The following is a 20,116-nucleotide window of genomic DNA, read 5'->3' on the forward strand; positions in this document are numbered from 1 at the left end:
TACACTGGGGCCAGGTGGTGTCATCAGATGCATCTCTGATAGACTTCTGTGCCTTAAGAGTAATCCACAAGAGCTGCCCTTGTGGGGTCATACCTATGAAATAGGATGGTTGGACTCAGAACCTAGGTTACCATGTAACCATCCGTGAATCTGAAACCCGAGACCTAGTACAAATTGTTTTTTTTAATTAATATTTTCAGGAAAGAACAGTAACAATTATAATATATTTTCCTTTAAAAAATACAAATAGTGCTGCAGCTGGAGGTTATTAGACATAAACTGTTTTTCCAAGTGAATATGCTCAGATAAATATGGCCATTAGTGATTTGTTCACTTCCTCCAGGAGCTGGATCCTCTGAAATTTGTAGCCCACCAGTTTGGGTGCTTCACAGAATCTCAAGGGAACTTAAACTGATGTTGTGTTTGGGTAATGTTTAACTCACAAGGTCAAACATCTCTCAATTTATTATCAGCAAAGTTGATGTCAAACAGCAGGCAAAGAGTACAGTATAAGGTACACCTGTGTTTGCATTACAGGACTGTACAGCTAAAATCATACTTAAAGATCCTATAAAGAGTGTTCGCAACTTATGAGGACCTCTAAGTAACTGCAGTGCATGCATGATGTACCCAGTGGTCACCAAAGCCATTCCCAGCAGCAGAAGCATCAGCAACCACCATCATGCATTCACATGGAAAAAAAGGTGATTCTTTTGTAAGTGGGGCAACATCCAGTATAGTTTAGTCATGTATGCAACAATGACTGATATTACTGGTTTGGATATGAATGAGAAGATTGTTGCACATTAAGAGACAAAATGCTTCCATTAATCGTCCCTAATTGGAGCTACTCAGCACAGGTGTGTCCACATACTCGTGTTTACCATACAGGTATCATCATAATACTATTATGTCATTTTGCTTTCATAAAGGACAAAGTGTCTTTATATTTTGTAGCTTTGGAGCCACAGTCTCTAACCACATTTTATAAACATCTGACTGCCTCAGGTATTGTATATGCTTGTGATACTTTGTGTGACTTTGTGTGTGCAGTGGTTATAGCCCTTTTAAAACATTCTTTTAAGGAGCCTTTTTATTAAACACTCCTCACTGATTTATTTGTCACCGAAGCGCACAAAAATGGCGTCTTATTATACAGTTTTACCTCAGAAATCCCTGTGTGGTGTTTTGACAGCTTCAGATACCCTCTAAGAGATCAGACCTTAAACACTTTTCAGCAGACAAAGCAAAGACAACCGGTGCAGGCCTGTGCTGTCATCCAGCATCCTGCAGTCCATTTGGTCAGTTAATGATGAAGGTTGCCCTGAGCTTTCTGTCCTTAACCCTGAGCAAAACTTCCCAGATGTTTGACAGAATTCATTGTTTTTTAGTAACGGCGTACCCTTGATTTCGTCACACACTCTCCACTTCCCTCACGGTGGTCTGGGTCATCACTGCTGGAATCTCACACACTATGGTCCCTACCAATTTTTTTTCCCAGCATTCCTGCTGAACTGTTACCCCAGTCATTATATGAAAACAATGACTCCATCGGTTGTTACATAGGCCAACTTTCGCCATTTAGCAAAGTCTCTGTGAGTGGTTTCTGTTAACAAATGATATCGGCATAATGTGAAAAAGTGTACAGATACTGTCTGTGTGAGATGATGGTGCTTATAGTTCCAATAAGGGGAATCTCAAACTTACGGGACTACAAATCAATAATGGCAAGTGCAGGTGGTTTGCTGTTTCCTGTTTAACATGTCAAGGCCCTTCCGTGCACAAAGTCAGGCCCACAGGAAATTTAATTTCCCTTCAGTGTGTAAGGTTGTCCGAGTAGGGACATGGATGAATGTAAGCCATGCCGTTTCCACCCAGCATCCATGTTCCTCAGTAATGCCCCTGTGGCTGAATGGGAACACATTTCTCAACATCTGGTGGAAAAAAGAAGCCCCAAGGCTATTTTTTATTAATACTTACATTGGGATTGAGATGTTTCAAACTATCACATATCTGGAATATCTATAATGTCCACATACTTCTGACTACCATGTGTTATGTAACCTCAGTCCCGGTGGCATGGGCGGGCATTGGCAGGCTGTGACCCGCCCCACAACGTCAGCCGTGCCCGCCCTAAAACTGGAAGTGTTTTATTTATCTTGGGTTTTGTTTTTTACCTCAGAGGGCCAACTCTCTATTACGTAATCTATCTCGATTAGCACGGAACCGCAGTTGCTCGTCTGAAAATCTGAAGCAATGTTCTTTTCCCTCTATTTCTCCTCAGAGTACACCAGAATGCCTTCAAATGTGTTAAAAAGAAATCCCCCCACGAGTGGTTTAGTTTGCGAGTATGTGTGTGTGTGTTGATGTGTGTGAGTGAGTAAGTGAATGAAATCTATATTAATGATTCATAATAATATAAACTAAACAGACTACATTAGACTTTAAATAGTTTGAATAAAGTGTTGCCCCCCTGAAAAAACATTGCCCCCCTTTAATTTGTTTCGGCAGCCAGGTCTGTATGTATCATTAGTGTGAAAAATTTCATGGACTTTCTGATTTGTTTTTAATGGTTTTATACAACTTTGCTGTTTTCCTATACTCAGTATGGGACTTTGGTGTTTTAAATGGTTCACACTCATCTTAATTCCTGTTCAACATCCTAATTGTTGGAGCCGATTATAACTTAACCCTGGAGATCATTATTCAAATCCAAATCCTAACTGAAAACAAATTTGCTAACAATTAGTGATGAGACTTAGGCTCTAATTAACCATTGATAATCTGCTCTCTGTCGGGCGTGATCTCTACTTTCAAACAGATCTACAAGCTTCACATATCTGTATCTACCTTGGAAATGACTGTAAAAAGTGTACTTTCATATATGCACACAGCATACCTCATTTCATGTAGTGACTATACACCTACATGACCATGCCTTGCATATCTGTCCAGTAATATGCCTTTCACATTGGCCATTTCTATCGTGTGCATTGTAAATGGGACAGGCATCCCTTATTGATGTGTTGGCCTGGAGCTGTGATGGCAATCTGTGCTGCACAAATTGATTAAAAAATTCATGTGAAAGGGCTGATAAGTGACTCATCCCTGGATTCACCCAGAAATAGGAAATCTTATAAAGCAGGGATGCTTGGCCGAGCTCGGAAATCTCGAAAATGATTGGCTTTGCTTCCGACATGTTACGAAATAAATGCTTAACATGACAGAAAGGTCTTTCAGCTACTTTCCTGCTTCAGTTTTTTTTTATCAAAGGAAATAGTAGAATTACTGCCTGGTGATTGTTTGCTTTCAACAAAAGCCAAGCTGTTCAGCAAATATAGTCACAATCTTCCAAGCAACAGTCAGCATATTTGCAGATACTATGATGTCATAGCTAAAGTTGACCGTTGGGATATATAATGAGCACTTCATTGTCTCTGTGGTAAACAATGGATTCGATGTGAATTTGAATGATTTGAGTGTTTAGACAAAACAAATTTTGTGAGGTGACCCTGACCTTTAACCTTTGACACACCAAACCACTCGCCCTAACCCAAACTCATAATCTAATCTGCATTTCTCCTCCTATCTATCTATCTATCTATCTATCTATCTATCTATCTATCTATCTATCTATCTATCTATCTTATGTCTATTTATCTATCTATCTATCTATCTACTATCTATCTGTCTGTCTGGTCTGTCTGTCTGTCTGTCTGTCTGTCCTCCCCTGTTAAAAGGGGGTTGACCCTGTCTGACGTATATATATTGAGCCTATTCAAAATTTGCATGTTGCTAAATATTGGAAAAAATCTCATGGGATCGGAATAAAAGACAGCTCTAAATGCAATATTTACTGTAAAAAATCCAATCTGGCTTTTCAGCAACAGCTGCCCTGAAAGTTTATATCATGGTATTTAATTGAAGCACTTGATCTTAAAAAGTAATGTGTTGCCCTTTTTATCGATCTCTCTCTTTCGACGAACGGTCACAGTTGATCCCTCCTGATCACAAATCCTGACTCATTAGGGTACCCGTTTTCTGATTACCTGAGGTGACGAGGCAGGATTTCTAGTTAGCCATTCCAATGCAATCACGCCTTCGCGGCGATATGTGACGCTCACTAAAGGTGATCCAGCCGAGGGGTCGCTGAACGACGCACTGAGCTGGAAAACCTATTTTATTTTCTGAATTTTATACATGATCTTGTGTCAATTGTCAAATGCTTTCATCCAGCCGTCTTTTTTTGGTTATTATTTATTTACTGATCCGTTGCGTTGTGCAGCATTAAATAAACAAACAAACAAACAAACAAATAAATAAATTACATCCTTGTCGGAAGACCAAACTGGTTTAATAAATAAATAAATAAATAAATATGGTTTTGTCCCGTCAAAAGCTACAAGATCCGCTCGATTAAACTTACGCCTTTCTTCTGTACGATAACTGTCAAAGGAAACGACTGCATTTTCAGGTTTTACTATTAAATACTTATTTCCTCCTAAGTCATGTTTATGGAGCTTTCGTTTAAATTGCACAGATAACTTTAAAAAAACCCTACGGCATTTTCCCTCACTTTGCTGAATATCTGTTGATTCATGTCATAAACACTTTTGTTTCATTAAAAATATGTGGTGTTTATTAAAAATATGTTGTTCAAAATCAAATGTTTGTTGTTATTGCAGAACAATAGAATATTAAATACGGTGATTTATATACAGATATTGATCGCGCAGTTTGACCACAATCACTAGCACGGTGGCGTGTAGGGACATTTAAACAGCTGTATCAATCGTACTGCTGCGACTACTGACACACTTCAACCTGTTTTGCCTCTAAACTTCAAAATTATGACATTGCATTGGTTTTGGACCTGTATATGTACGAATTCATCTGTTGGTATAGGTTCCATATTACCTCTGTTCATGAAACCCCACAGAACAATCTTTTGATCACAAAAAAACTACCGCACGTAACATTTTACTTTCGTAGTGCGAAAAAAAAAAAACAGTTCGCGCTCCATAACTTTTGAACTCCAGGCGTGACTAATTGTCTTCACAGCTTTCTCAGGATTGGTCGGTGTTGACACTGAACTTAAAGGATGTGACGTCATAGAGCGGCGCCTCTTGCTGAACCTTGTACCTTGACACTGCTCCCTGCACTTTTTCGGCGTATGGACTGAACTACAACACCTTGTAACATGTGTTTGTGATAATGAGGATACTGTAATTAAGTTGTTGATTATTGTATTTTGTAATTTAATAAACAGTTGAGGATCAGAACAGTTAGACAGCTCTTTTTCAACAAAGTCGCCTTGAAATGAGATTCAAGCATCTCAACGGGTCTTTTACCTGGTTAAATAAAGGCAAATAAATAAAACATTTCTCGACCCCTGTTTACCAACAGGTATCATCTAGTTTATAATATAGTGTAGAATGAACCCGTCACTGTAATGTAATTTTCATAAAGGCACCATTTTAGCCAGTCCTTTAATTTCTGGTTTTTACATTGGACAAACTGATTAAGGCTCCATTTTCAGGAGACACAGGCTATTTTATACTTAACTTCCACTTTCGTTGGTTACGTTCAGAGGTTTATCAGGGCAGGGCCTAGGGTTATCCATTGTTACTTACAGACCCATCTGACCTTCACAGGGGTCACAGTCAACTATTTTCATGTGAATATTTGACGATTTTTGCATCAATTCAGGCATAAGCAAAACACCAATACTTGAGCCTGGAAGCTGAAATCTTAGATTCTAGTAAAAGATGAGCTGATTGACGGTTGGTGCCAAATATCAGAGCTCTGCTCACATCGAAGTGTCAGAAATGGCCAAAAAGCATTGTTCATTTTCTAATCCCCATTGTGTCACAAGACATTCAACAGATAGTTTTAATAACTTCCACATGCTTTGAGCTGGAAAGTCCCTGAAAGTTTTCAGGGTTTTCAGGGCTAGGCCACCATTATCTGCAATTTCAGACCAATCCCACATTCAGAAGGGTCAAACAAGGTTTAGTGTGTAATTGACGATTTTGCTATCAATTCAGGCATAAAACACCAATACTTGGGTTTCTGGTAAGCTGAAATCTTTAGATTCAGTCCAGACCTGTGGAGCAGATTGCAAGATCAGAGGTTTTGTAGGCAAACTTCTGTGCACTCAAAGTGAAAAATGGCCATGGTAAGTGTCAAAAGTCCAATAGGGGTCAATCATCAAAGTTAATCCTAACAAAACACACACGCTTTAAGTAAATCATCATGAAATTTAGATGAGTTGTATATCAAGAGTCCTCTATCATTTCATGTATTCCCATTGCTCTGGGGGCCACGGGGGCCCCTGGATGGGTAAGCCACTTCGCTTTCCATGCTCTCACAGATTTGGGTGTCGGGTCAGTGGATATGGATCACAATGAGTCACAGGCCAAGTTTCAAGTGATTGAGATGTTCAACTCATTATGGAATAACAGCGCCTCCTGACTACCAGAGGAATGTGTTATGTATCCAGCCTCTCGGTAATGGCTCAATGGCAGGCTGTGCCGAACGCACATCAACGCGTTCGCCTTGGGCCCCGGAACACTGATATTTCAAATTAGAACTGTTTTTAGAAATATATTTCATCCTCAGAGTGGCCAACTCTCTATTCAGTAATCCTCTCAGACTTATGCCTGAGAGTGACCTTCTGAGTCAGAAAAGCTGTAAATGGATGAAATATATTTCTCCTAAGAAGTACACCAGAATTCAAATGTGATATCAGTAGTTCCCCCACGAACGCGTTGATGTGCGTTCGTCCTGATTGAGGTGTTGTGTGTGTTCGAGAGGTGTGTGTGTGTCAAACAGCCGCATTCCTCCTGTCTCCAGGAGGCCGCTGTTTCCATAGAAATCTATCACTTGAAATGGCCTGTGGACTCATAATAATGACTATCCACTACCCGACACCAAATCTGTGAGACATAAAAGCGAAAAAGTGGCCCCAGGGGCCCCCCATGCCCCCCTTTAATTTGTTTCTGCAGCCGGGAATACAATGTATATGATAGAGGACACTTTCTGATATACAACTCATCTATAATTCATGATGATTACTTAAAGCGTTTGCTGTTTTGCATTAGTATGGGACTTTGTGTTTAATGGTTCACATCAAATCCTGTGACCTTTACACTTCCTATGGCCGATTTTAACTCCTGAGTGAGAACACAGCTCTGATCAAATCCAAATCCTAACTGAAAACTAGAATCTAAAGATTTCAGTTCCCAGCTCAAGTATTGGTGTTTTATGCCTGAATTGATAGCAAAAATCGTCAATATCTCACATGTGGTTGACCTGTGACCCCTGTAAGGTCAGATGGTCTGTAATTGCTAACACTGGATGACCCTAGGCCCGGACTGATAAACCTCTGAACGTAATCCCAATTCGAATGTAGTGTAGTTTACAAGAATAGCTGTGTCTCCTGAAAATGGAGCTATCAGTTTTTTCCAATGTAAAACCAGAAATAAAGGAGCTGGCTAAAGTGGTGCAGTTGTGCATTTAAACTTACTACAGTGGACGGGTTCATTCTACACTATATTATAAACTAAGTTCCTGGGCGGGATAGAAGGGGGAAACATGTTGTTTTCTGCAATTAAAAAAAAAAAAGCCTATATGACTTGAGTTAACTTTGAATTATTTGGACTTTGTTTAAAAAAGAGCTGTCTAACTGTTCCTGGATTCCTCACTGTTTATTCAAAACCATGTTGTTGAATTAATCAACATGGCTTAATTGTCCACTCCTCATGATCACAAACACACTGTTAAGGTGTTTGTAGTTCAACGTCCAGACGCCGTTATGATGTCATAGTGAAGTCTATTAACCGTTGGGATATAAAACATGATCACATTCATTCAGCCTCAACAAACAATGGAAAGTTTGTGAAATTACGTCACGCCATTCAAAAGAATTTGAGTGTTATAGAAGTAAAATTTTGTGAGGTAGTTTTAACTTTGACCACCAAAGAACCACTCGCCCCCCAAAAAATCATAATCTAATCTGCATTTTCTCCATCATATCAACAGTTCCTATCTATCTATCTATATCTATCTTTATCTTTGAGCCTGTTGAAGTGTCTATCGCTCATGCTGTCTTGTCTGTCTGTTTCTGTCTGTCTGTCTGTTGTGGTCGCTGCGCTGTCTGTCTGTGTCTGTCTGTCTGCGTCTGTCTGTCTGTCAACAACGTCTTGTCTGTCTGTCTGTCTGAACAACAAGTCTGTCTTAATATCTATTTTTATGAACAATGTGTGTTTATGACATTGTGTTTCAGCAAATGGGAAAATGCCGAGGTAAAATGACAATAGTTCAACTGTGTATCCATAAAATGACTTAGGACAAATAGTTTGAAAATCAGTCGTCCAACAACTCGTCAAAAGAAGAAAGGCGAGTTTAATCGAAATGCGGATCTTGACAATTACGCAGGGTATTATATACACCCCCATGGTCTTCCGACAAGGATGTGTTTGTTTGGATTCTGACAGTAAATAAATAATAACCAAAATGACGGCTTGGATGAAAGCTATGTCAGACACACCAGGTTCAATAAAGCTTCACATTTCCAGCTCAAAAATGCGTCAATATCGCGAAGGCGGTTGCATTGGAAGAATGAGCTCGTCACCTCATGACGAAAAACGGGTACCTAATGAGTCAGGCATGTGACGAGGAGGGACAGTGACCGTTCGTCAGGGGGTTGACGCACTGGGAGTGAGAACGTGTTGACAGTGTCGGTTTACAGTAATACGCACTAAATCCAATTTGTAAAAATGCTCTGCTTGCTGCCTGACAAGCTCATGGTGAAAACTTGTGAAGTCACTGCATCTGGCCTGGTGCTCTGGCAGAAGTGATGTAGAGATATCCGGGTAATACATGAGGTAAGCAGAGTGACTTTGCAGCAACACTACATCATCTACATTTGTTGATTGGTGTATGATCACAGTGGTTACCACTGTCACCTCATGGCAAGAAGGTTCTGAAATCAAACCTGTGAGCAGTCAGGGGTTTTCTGTATGGAGCTAATTTTCATGTATATCATGTTCTCCATATGACCAAACAGGGGATTCTCCAACCTCCTCCCACAATCCAATATCTTTTTTTTTTTACTTTAAATTGACTATAGGTGCGGATGTGATTGATTGATTGTCTCTATGAGCCCTCTTTCTGACAGGCAACATGTCCAGCATGTATCCTAAAACCAGTATACATTCAAGGGTTGATTCCTGTAGACACAGTTTTACCACTCACCTCACCAATGTTGAACCAGAGGACAAGTGACTGACCTTAGTTTCTTAAGTTGTAAAATCTTGTCACATTCTATTACAATCCTTTCTCTACCGTGTTTTGGCATCTGAAGAACTTTGAGAGTCATGAGTCTATTCTCAGTCCCTAGATCACATTTCATCCTCTCCCTGGTACCTGAGGCAACAGGCCACCACTAATACAGACCCTTTTCTTTTCTAAAGCAGCGCTTGTTTTCTGCTCCAAGCTTCGGAAACCGATCTTGCTTAAATGCAACCATCCTTTTCAGATTGGTTTGATGTGACACTATGTATTTAGTGTTGAGTAATTGGATGGACTGAGAGTAAGAGGAAGAAAAGAACTTCCTTGTCCTCTTTGTACAACAAAAAACAGAGGCCACAGCAACTGGCACCTGTGTGTCAGAATTTCCACACTGAGCAAAGTGACTAAGAACAGTTCATGGTGGTACACTGCCGAGGCATTCAGCTCCAGCCAAAGCAAACCACCCTTTTTCTTCCGACATGCAGCTACTACACAGCAGAATGTGAATTAAAACAAATAACCTCAGCTGCCCTAACCAGTGCAAATCATCATGTTGATGATGGATGGAGCGTGATCAAAGGACTGTAGAGAACATATGAAATAATTTTTAAATCTTTCTCGTCTTGTCTCAATTAATTTATCCTGGCCTTTCACTACTTCCTTTGTTCTGTTTTTTAGTCTACATTAGCTTAAGGACCCAGTGGAAGTTTCCTCAGTAAATTGGACATTATTTGAATACAGACATGTATTGTATCTATTGTCTGGGCAGTCAAGGCAATGTTGGAGACAGTCTAGTGATGTTGTAGGCCTCTGATTTGGTTAGATTTGGGTTCTAATATAATTTAATGTAATAAATTGTTTTAGTGTTTTCATCTTCAGAAATCAATACACATTTAATCATATTTTATGTTGAAAGAATACATAAAGCTGACATTAGACATTAATCAAATTCTGCAAATAAAATACTCAAATGATCTGCTTGCAAAATGACAAACATGTGATAATTCTCTCTTCTGTGGCTGCTTCAAGAGCGCATCAACTACAAAGCTTTGAGCCTTTAACTTTTCTCTAACTCACAAACAGGAAAAAATGTCCTCATTTGCAACACATTACCAAGAATCATTTAGAGGAGGAAGGCTCTCATTGCATCCAGGCTCTTTTGGGTCTACCATACAGTGTCTTCACCAAACCGGTGGTACATTTCCACAAGCTGATGATTCATAAACGCCACAGGAGTGCCAGTGAAAATGTGGTATATTGATGTGTTGATGAAAAGAAGGGATCACCGCCGACACGTCTTCACTTGTGTTCAAAAAGAAGTTTATTAACAAGTAGAAGAACAGTGTACAAAAATGCCGAATCCTGAAGCATCCCTGGTGCCAAAGTGGGATCTTTCTTCTAAGGCTCAAAACCATGATCTTATATACTTTCTAACTCCAAAACTCCACCTTTTATCTTATCTTTTATCTTATCTTATATCTTATCTATATCTTATCATGACAGGCATTACGTGTCCTATAAATGTTTAACATACACAGTTCATGTCTGTCGTTTATGGACATGAGACAGGATCTAACCTATAGAGTTTAAGACCTTGCATAAGATAACCTTATGCAAGGCTGTCACGGGAAAAATGTGAACAACAGGACACACATAAAAAGAAGAACATAATACATGATGTTAAAGCTAAAAGTTCAGGTGAATAATATACTACAAAAACATTGTTGGAGGAAAGGCCATTGCTGAGCTTCATGCCACAAAGTCAAACTGCTGAAAGACACCATTGAGGAACGTGTGGGTTTCTTGAACGATGCAGGAGCAACTTTGAAACCCAATGGACCTTTGGTTTCATCTGCATGAACTGTTTTGAAGATACATGAAAAAATAATTGGGGGTTCAAACTGTGTTTTGATGTTAGGGAACCCAAGGAAAGGAGCATTTAATGGGGCCTTGAAGCTGAAACGATCTTGGTCAGTGATCATGTAGTTGTGGTTTGCTCAACTACTTTTTCCAATTGATGAACTTGGCAAGGTTAAACAAGGAGCGTGGGAGCTCTGCTTCATCTCTGGTGGCTTCATACTGTTTGTGGCCAAAAGAACAAGGGGAGGGGAAAGGGGTGAGGATTTTTTACTGCTGCAGTCGTCCCATCGATGACTCACACCGCTGGCTCTGCATCTTTCCACAAGAGCTATTAAAAGTCAGGGGCCTGTAATGACTTTCACATTGAGCAGCGTAGCTGTAAATGCACTCCCACTGCTGCTCCTGAGTCACAAGGAGAAAGCACCAGCAGACTCATCTCTTCCTCCTCCCACTGTTTCCTTTGGTTCTCTTGGCCTTCGCCAGGCATTCTGTGGCATCCCCGACATGCTTGTCCATTCATGGTCACAATAACTGCTGAGCTTGTAGTCTGCAAATCTCCCTGGACCAGAGAATGTAGTACGCAGCCAACTTAAATGTCTGACATGAAAAGCCAAAGAGATTTGAGAGACTATGGAGAGTAAATGTTACTTAACTCTGGGATTGATCCCGTTTTTGCCCTCAAAAATGGGATAAATTGGGGCCAGACAGAAAAGCCGCCAAGGGCTTTATGGTCTTCATTGACTGTCACAAAATCAAATCTGTATCAGCATTTTTTTTTTAAATTATTAATAAAAATAAAACTTTTACAGGAGACAGGTGACAAGTGGCCACATGTAGGTTACAGGGACACATAGCCTACATTATAAATGGGTGAAAAGTACAGATTTTTCTTTTTCAGAGAAATTACCTCCAGTTTTCAGAGTTGTGTTAGATTTTTTCAGGATTTAGGAGTTGTGATACCTTCCTGCAACATGGCCAAAGCACCAAGACCCTGTTCACACATGGTATTGGTAAGAGTGTGGCAGGACTGGGCAACTATTAGAAACCCCCTATTTTACCAAATTACTAGTACCAGAACAATAGGACTGTAACAGTTCACCACAAAGACTTTCACGGATGTTGCAATATTGAAATACTGAAATACTACAATGCCAACTAAGCTCGTAGTGCCAACTTTTTAGAGTCAGTTTGAGTTTATGATGTGCAATATTCCAAATTGCACTGCATTTATGCTCCATGGAACAAACCAAACTGAATTATTTAACAGTCTTTTATGATATGCCAGTCTACTTTCAATCTCTGCTAAATTATTTGCATGTAGTTAAATCACACCACAGATTCCAAAAATAAACACAAAACAGAAGTCAGTTAATTAATGCCTGTGTTCAATCTGTTCTTCATATTTAGGACAAATATACACATTAAAACCATTAAGGCACATTTGGCTTCCAGCTATGAATTCAACTATGAACAACTCACCACAATGTCTGAAAATGAATTAGCACAGAGGACAATGGTTTTCTAGTCTCTTCCCAGTGACTCTGACTCCTTGAGGCCCCTGACCTCCAGCTAAGGCGACGTCATCATCGCTGGAGGAATTCAGCCTGAGCAGATGTGATTAAAACACAGTGTGTAAAGAGGGGTCCTGTCTGGCTGCATTCTTCAGATTCTCTCAAGGCCGACAGATGTTTTCAGTCCAACATCCCTCAAATGTGTGTAGAGTTTGCTGAATGTATGAAAGAACATAAACCACAGGGTGGAAGCTGAGTTTTCAGCGTTTTTTGTTTTTTTTCTTATCCACTGATGAATTATTATTACTGTAAAGACTTACTTGCCTTTTGATATCATCATGTACAATTCAGCTGACATTTTGGCTCATCGGAGACTGTCTTATGCACAAGAGCAATGTTTTGTGTTCAGTAGCTTGTGATCAAGGCTCAAGTGTGAAGCTACAATAGAGAGACGTAGACTGTTGTGTTATCACTGAAATATTTTTTTATAAAGTCACAGAGAAGTGACCTGTTTCCACCATCTTTTTTTGTGTCTACTAAGAACTGCATGTGAACACAGCTGTTACAGGAGCATGTGATGAATAGCTATAGATTGAGATGTCTGACAGTCACATATGGATGTGATGTGGAGGCGTCTATGCCGGAGCTCCAGCTGCTTCTATAGTGTGAAACAAGTGAATGACCATGAGGTCTCAGGCGGCACCGTAGAATTACTTTCCAACAAGACGCAATGATCCCTTCAAAAGCAGTCCTCTGAAAAGTTCAACCCTCTATAGACAAATACCAGTGTGGTGGATTTTGTGATTGATTTGGTCAGTAATTAAGAAAAACAAAAGATCTGAAATGGGTCACCTTTGTCTCCAATTTCCCACATTCACCACTTCAAGCTGTGCCAGTTTAATCAGATAGCCATAAAATTGAAGTTCATTTCCTGCCGGAGAGCAAAACATTCTTTCCACCTTAAGTCAGTAGTGTGAAAAGTGTTCACAGAGAAGACACCTCTATTAAAGAAAGCAGGAGCAGATGCCATAACATTTCAGAGCAGAAAGAGCTCTACATCATGAGTGACAATTGACCTACTCCTTCTGTCTGCTGAAGTTTCTGGCTTTACAGTGTTAGCACTAGACTGCCAACAAATGCAAAGTCACACGTCTACAGGCCTGGAAGTGGTTTTGTCGACTTGTTCTATAAAAGAATAAGTCTGCAGTTCACATTTGAGCTTCTACTGAATTCACTAAAGCGAATTAAACAGCAAGCTTGGCTATGTTTTATAAACTTTGTGCTGACTTGTGCGTCTTCTGTTTATGTTGTAGTATTTTTCTCACCCATGAGTGACAGACACTGAAGTTTTCTCTGTTTCTTCATAGTGACATGTTTCCAGCTTCTTCACATGATCTCATACATGATCTCTTACAGGAGATAAATGAAATGTAATAAGATGCAATTTGAACACATTTTGATATTAAAGGTCTACTACATTATACACAAGTAAATGACCATGTGTCATTTAATCATAAAATAGGCCTAGGTTTTATATTAATGTTATGAAAGTATCAAATCCTCAAACCACAGAGAACTGCACACATTCAGAAACTGAGCCTTAAAAAGGTGTGATGTCATCATTACAAAGGTCACTGCTCTCAGCCATGCCCCAAGCCCCCCTACTGTACCTGGATCCAACATCACAGGATTTGGTTTTTCTGTTTACCTGAACTTTTATATTAACCTTTTATAGTGCGTTATCTTGGAAAGTCCAGTTTTTAACAATAGACCATTATTGAAGGGGGAAGATTTTTTCCCCCAACTATTTTTTATTCTTTTCAATGTAAATCATGGTCAATGAAGTTGTTTATGTGTTATAACACAACCCCAATAACACCAGACTACATGGATTATACTTAAATAACTTTTTTTTGTCACAAATAAGCCACTGAATGTGGTTATTTGACTGATCACCCATTAAACAGTCAGCCAAAGTGAAACCATTCAGCATGGAGAAACTCAAGCGCCCAAGTGAAGAAACACAGACTTTAAATTCGCTTGTCAGTTTTACTTTAATTACTAAGCAGGAGTTTGGTTGGATTTAGGATCTAACCAATCAGCAATTAGGCACTCAAGTCCCCATTCTGTAATTAAAATATGACTGATCTCAAACATGAAACTCACAAACCACAACTTCATCAGAAGAAAAAAATGTAAATTACATACAAATTTGTGTGTTTCTCTTTGAAATCAGCTCTCCTTTTGACACGCACAACTTGCTGCAGGGATCAACTAGTCCCCTGTGCTGTAAAGTGGGTGTCTACATGTGCCAGTTCAGTGGCTTCCCAGGCTGTTTTGTTCACTTTTCATCCCATCACGTTGTCTTAAAATCTGTGAAACTAGAATTTATGTGTGACCCAAACAAACTCTCACGTCGTTGACTCAGCTGCAATTTCACAAACACATGTTCGTTTCTTATGCAGCTGTGCCTCTTAAACTCAGAGGAAGGCAACTTTACTTCAGACCCAAAGGAAACATATCAGCCACAGTCTGGTATCCAACTTGACTTTTACCAACCTAATGGGATTAAAAATAAATACATTTTCTTTTCAATTGTAGTTTAGTTGATCAGTTTTCAAAATCATTTGTGAGGCTGCACACTAAAGGAGTTTACTACGTTTATTTTATGTTACGTTATTGGCTACCAAACAGAAGCCAGTAATGTGCTCTGACTTGTAGAGACACCAAGAGACACACAAGAAAGGTTAATAGCATTGGAATCAAGTACTGCAGGAAGCTGGATTAGCGCCATTGAATTTCATGGTGGATCCTTTGGTCAGGAGCAGAGCTCAGGATTCAACCTTAGAGGAGGAATATCTGACCTCCTCCTGACTTCCTTCGTGAAAACAACCCATTTTACACGTCTCATTCCTGAGCTTTGCTGGGTGACTCAACCCTTCAAATATCCAGAGAATTTAGAAAAAGTAAAAAATAATAACAAGGGACAGTGTTCCAGTGGCTCCATCTAAACCACAATGACATGTTGGACTTTTCCCTCTAGAGCACAAGCACAGACAGTGCAGGATGGTGAGTTAAAGAAGCTAACAGTGCATGGATAAATGGTGTAACTGGGTAACACAGAGCAATTAACTCCTGAGCCCTTTTTTTTTTTTTTTTTTTTTTTACAAATAACACTTGTCTTACTTCCCCTTTCTTTGATCCAGCTGATTTGGGGCATCAAATGTGGCCACAATCTTTATCAGCCAGTCATCTTTTATGGTCAAACTTGATCTGTTTTCCTCTTTTATGCAGTCGGCTGCCGTGACTCTCCTCCACCACATTCATCTCCATCCCTCATATTGAGTGCCTGGTTGAGCTCATCAGAGTCCATTCCTCATCACATCCACAGAATAAGTATCTCAGCTTCCCACCAACAGAACAGTGTCTAGACTCCAGGCGGTTTCTTTTACTATGAAGTGGTTCACGCTCACCCCTTTCTCAAATGTGATGACATCATGACGAGGTCCAGTCGCCGAAGACTCACTTTTCTTCTCTGGCACACGGCAATAAAGATTTTGTTGACTGAAATGTTTCGTTGAAGTGTTTGGTTAGTGCTCAATTTGTCATTCCTCTTTTTTGATATCACTCACAAATCTTGCTTTCCTCTCACTACCCTCTGTTCTGCTCACAGCTATCTCAGTCTTCAAAAAGCTTCATTTTAAATCTAGGCTTAAAGTGGTTCTCTGAGCATATATTTCATCCTGGTCTGGTTTAATGTCTTAGTTCAGAGGGTTAATGTTCCACCATTTGCTAATCAGCATTAGATATAATAAATAGGCATCTATGCAGCAATATTTAGTACAAAGTTGCTATGGCACAAAGGTCCTGGAAAAAATAAAAGATAAAACAAACAGTACCTATGAATAGTGTGTACATGAAGTATAAAAATGGGATGAATAATAATTAATCTGCATTGCATCAATGTTACCAGGATCATTGCACAGGTCCAAGTATTTAAACAGAGTTCAGCTCTTTAAAGGCATTTGTGTGAAAACAGAAATCTGGAATGAGCTTCAGTGTCGCCCAGAGGCCAGCAGAGTATAGAGGTGGTCTCCTGTGTGTGGTTTGTCAAAGGCATTTGGATCTCTACTATTTCAATCAATCAATCAATACAACTTTATTGTCCCTGCAGGGAAATTTGTCATGGACAGTCATGTGCTGCAAGTAACTGCATTACTACATCCTCTTGATTTTGCAGAGCTCTCTTCTCAGCCACAATGCAACCATGTTGTCGCCGTGGCACTGTGTCTTCAGCAGAGCAGTGATAGAGAGACATCAGCAGCTTTAATCCATGAATTTAATTTGAAGAAGTATGGTCTTTAACAAAAGTCCCACTGATGAGTGAAAATAACAGTTGGTGGAGAAGAGTGATAGTCCAGCTGGCTGGTAGTTATTTCTATCTATCTATCACATCCTATTACCTTCCAAAAATATTATGTAACTGCAGGCTTTATTTTTAAAAAAAAGAGAGAAAGCTTTTCTGTGTGAATGAGGATTTCCAGTGTATTTAGCTGTGTGTCTTTTTCAACTGAGAGTAGACTTAAGGGCCTTATGAAATGAAAACAAGCTTTTGTGTGTCCTCACTCTGCCCCTCCAGTGATTTCCCTTCATTTTCTTCGCTTAATTTCCTCTGCAATTACACAAAGTCTAAAGGGCGACATCACTACAGGAAAGAGATGAATGAGGGTCACATAGTAGGTTTATAAAAGAGCTATTCAGTTGTGGCTGTTAGCACCCTTCAAGCCAAGTCAACTCCTGCTGCATATCTCTGCTTTTAATATTGGATTAGGAAATCTCCTGGATGAGAGATGTGAGGATCTGGGAACTAGTTCTGAGGTCACATGGCCTGGAAAACAGCTGCATTAAATACTGAAACTAATTCTCCATTCGTGAGAATTAATTCTTCATGTTTGTGTTGGTTCTCATGAGCTCATTTAGGGATGCATGCACACAACTCACGAAGTCCCCAAGTGTTTTTTATTGTATAGATGTACACAGTATGAAAAAGGTGTGCTATTTTAGTTTCATAAATCTGCAAGGCTTTAATCTGTTTAGTGATGTCTTGTAATGAGTGCATGTGAAACTCGCAATGTTTCAAACTGATCATTGCAACAATGCTGCAACTTCTAAAAATCCCGTAACCTCAACACAACAGCGTTGGAAAATCCAGTTTCAGTGCAGCTCTCTTCTGTTTCCATTCTCTGTCTTTGTCTTGCATGCTCTCTGCAGCAAATATTTGTCCACTTGGCCCCCACTATACTTCCTTCACTCTTCCTCCCCCCGCCACTTCTCTTGCTTACCGTCCTCCCATCCCATCTCTCTCTCCTCTCCTCTTCTCCTCCTCTCTTATCCCTCCTCTTCTACCTCTTTTTCTCATCACCGTCCTCCGTTCAGTCTCCCACATCCTCTTGGAATCTTCTCTTGGTCTCATGCTCATGACTCATCGTCCCACATGGAAACATTTTCTCTGTGAATGTGAGCAAACTTTTACTGCTGTTAATGAAAGTTTAAACAACCCATCCCCAAAAATAGGAGCAAAAGGAAAATGTGAGAACGGGGAAATCGGATTTTTCTCTTCTTATCCAAATTTTACTACTTTTTGATCAAAGCCTTATAAACCTATCCATGACGCCTTTCAGTTTCTGGTGACAGCAAACACATTGTGTCAAGTCAGAGAAGTGTGGTCATTATTTGTCGGTAAAGACTGCCCCCTACTGGCTCATTGCTTCTCTTATGCCACCGCTTCCATCCAGATAAAACATCCCAGCTCTCATGACTCTGCTGAACAGCTTACCTTCACCTGCCAGAAGTGTTGAGCTGTGCCATCTGAACATGTAGCCAACCAGCATTTCCACGCTCAAACTCCACAAACTCTGTTTAAAAAAATATCCTGTTAGTTCCAAGATAACAAATGGATATGTCAAACACATCTATTATGTTTTCTTACTTCACAAGCAACAAGTGAACAGAAAAGTGTGGAGCAAAATACACTCTTAATATCAAAATACATTATAGTTTTTTGTTTTGTCTGTTTTTTTCCCCCCATTATTTGATTTGTTGCATTTTTGGCAACAAAGGCTAGGTTTTAAGAATAAGTCACACAAGCTGTTTTCATCTGCAAAAACACTACAATTTAGCCAATGCAAAAAGCCAAATGTTTTCTGGGTTAGGGTTAGTCGAGACATTGTTTTCCAACACAGTATATCAGATCACACCCATAGGTCACACTGTCTGATATGTCATTGTAAATATTTGGGCTGGTTGTCAAAATGTCCTTATTCATACACCTTCATCTGCTTTTGTATCCATGAGAGTGTGAGTGATGTATTTTCAAATGACAGAATTCCAGTCAGACTGTGTGTAAATGTTAAAGAGTACTTACCCATAGGACTTTTATTTAGTTTTTATTAATGTATTCTGTTTACTTGACCTGATAGTAGTTCCTATACAATGCATCATGTTGTGGTATCTACTGCAACAGGAATTCAAGATTCATAAAAAAAAGAAAGTCTACAGAAAAAACAGAAACAGTGAGTGCATATTTGTAGAGCCAAATTTAGGTTTTCATCTGCTTGTCCCCTTGTCTTGTGATGCTTCCAAGCCTTAGGCTTGGAACCATTTGACTAAACTATGGGGGAAAGTTGTTCAAACACACTGCACTGCAATGTCAATCAAAACTCTGCTTACATGTGAATGCATCATAATTAATTATTGCCCCCTTTCCACAAATTAAAATAGTTCCCAGGTGTCTCAAAACAGCCCTGTTCAGAACAGCTGGTTTCAGTGCCTGTCTCTTTAAATGTAAATGAACCACTGCTTGCCCCGCCCCTTCTACTGGTCCCAGGTAGGGGTGGTATTATGCAAATTCGAATCCTAGTTACATCACTGGAAGACAAGTGAGGGAACAGCTCGTAAAACCACATGGATTTCAACCTATGGAGTCTGCACATTACAGATTTGTTTTTGTCAATTCTCACATTTTGGGGGCAGGAAGGCAAAACAAACACCCAAATATATGTTAATGAGCCTTCAAGAAGTGATATTTCCATAATATGTCCCCTTTAACAGTCTAACAATGTCACTGTAAAGCCTCTGTAACATCATGTCACTGGCATGTTCTGTGATGAGTTAGAGCACACCGTTGACCCCTGGAAAAAATGACCTCATCGCCAAGAGCCTCCGGCCGTTAAGTGAACATCTGGGCAAAAGAAAGTCACTCAGTTAAAATCCCATGAGTTTTTCGTTTTCTGTTTTTTCACCATAACACACACAAAAAGAAACATAAGTATGAAAGATGTCCAAGCTGTTCCAATAATCCTTCCTCCTCTGCCTAGTTTCTCTTGTGCTCATGTTTTCTACAATGTGCTCTCTGTCTTGCGGCTCAATGTAAACAAAAATAAGAGCATTGC

The sequence above is a fragment of the Trachurus japonicus genome, chromosome 21 (assembly GCF_045865225.1).
Source record: "Trachurus japonicus isolate A0001 chromosome 21, Traja_1.0".
Taxonomy (NCBI): Eukaryota; Metazoa; Chordata; class Actinopteri; order Carangiformes; family Carangidae; genus Trachurus; species Trachurus japonicus.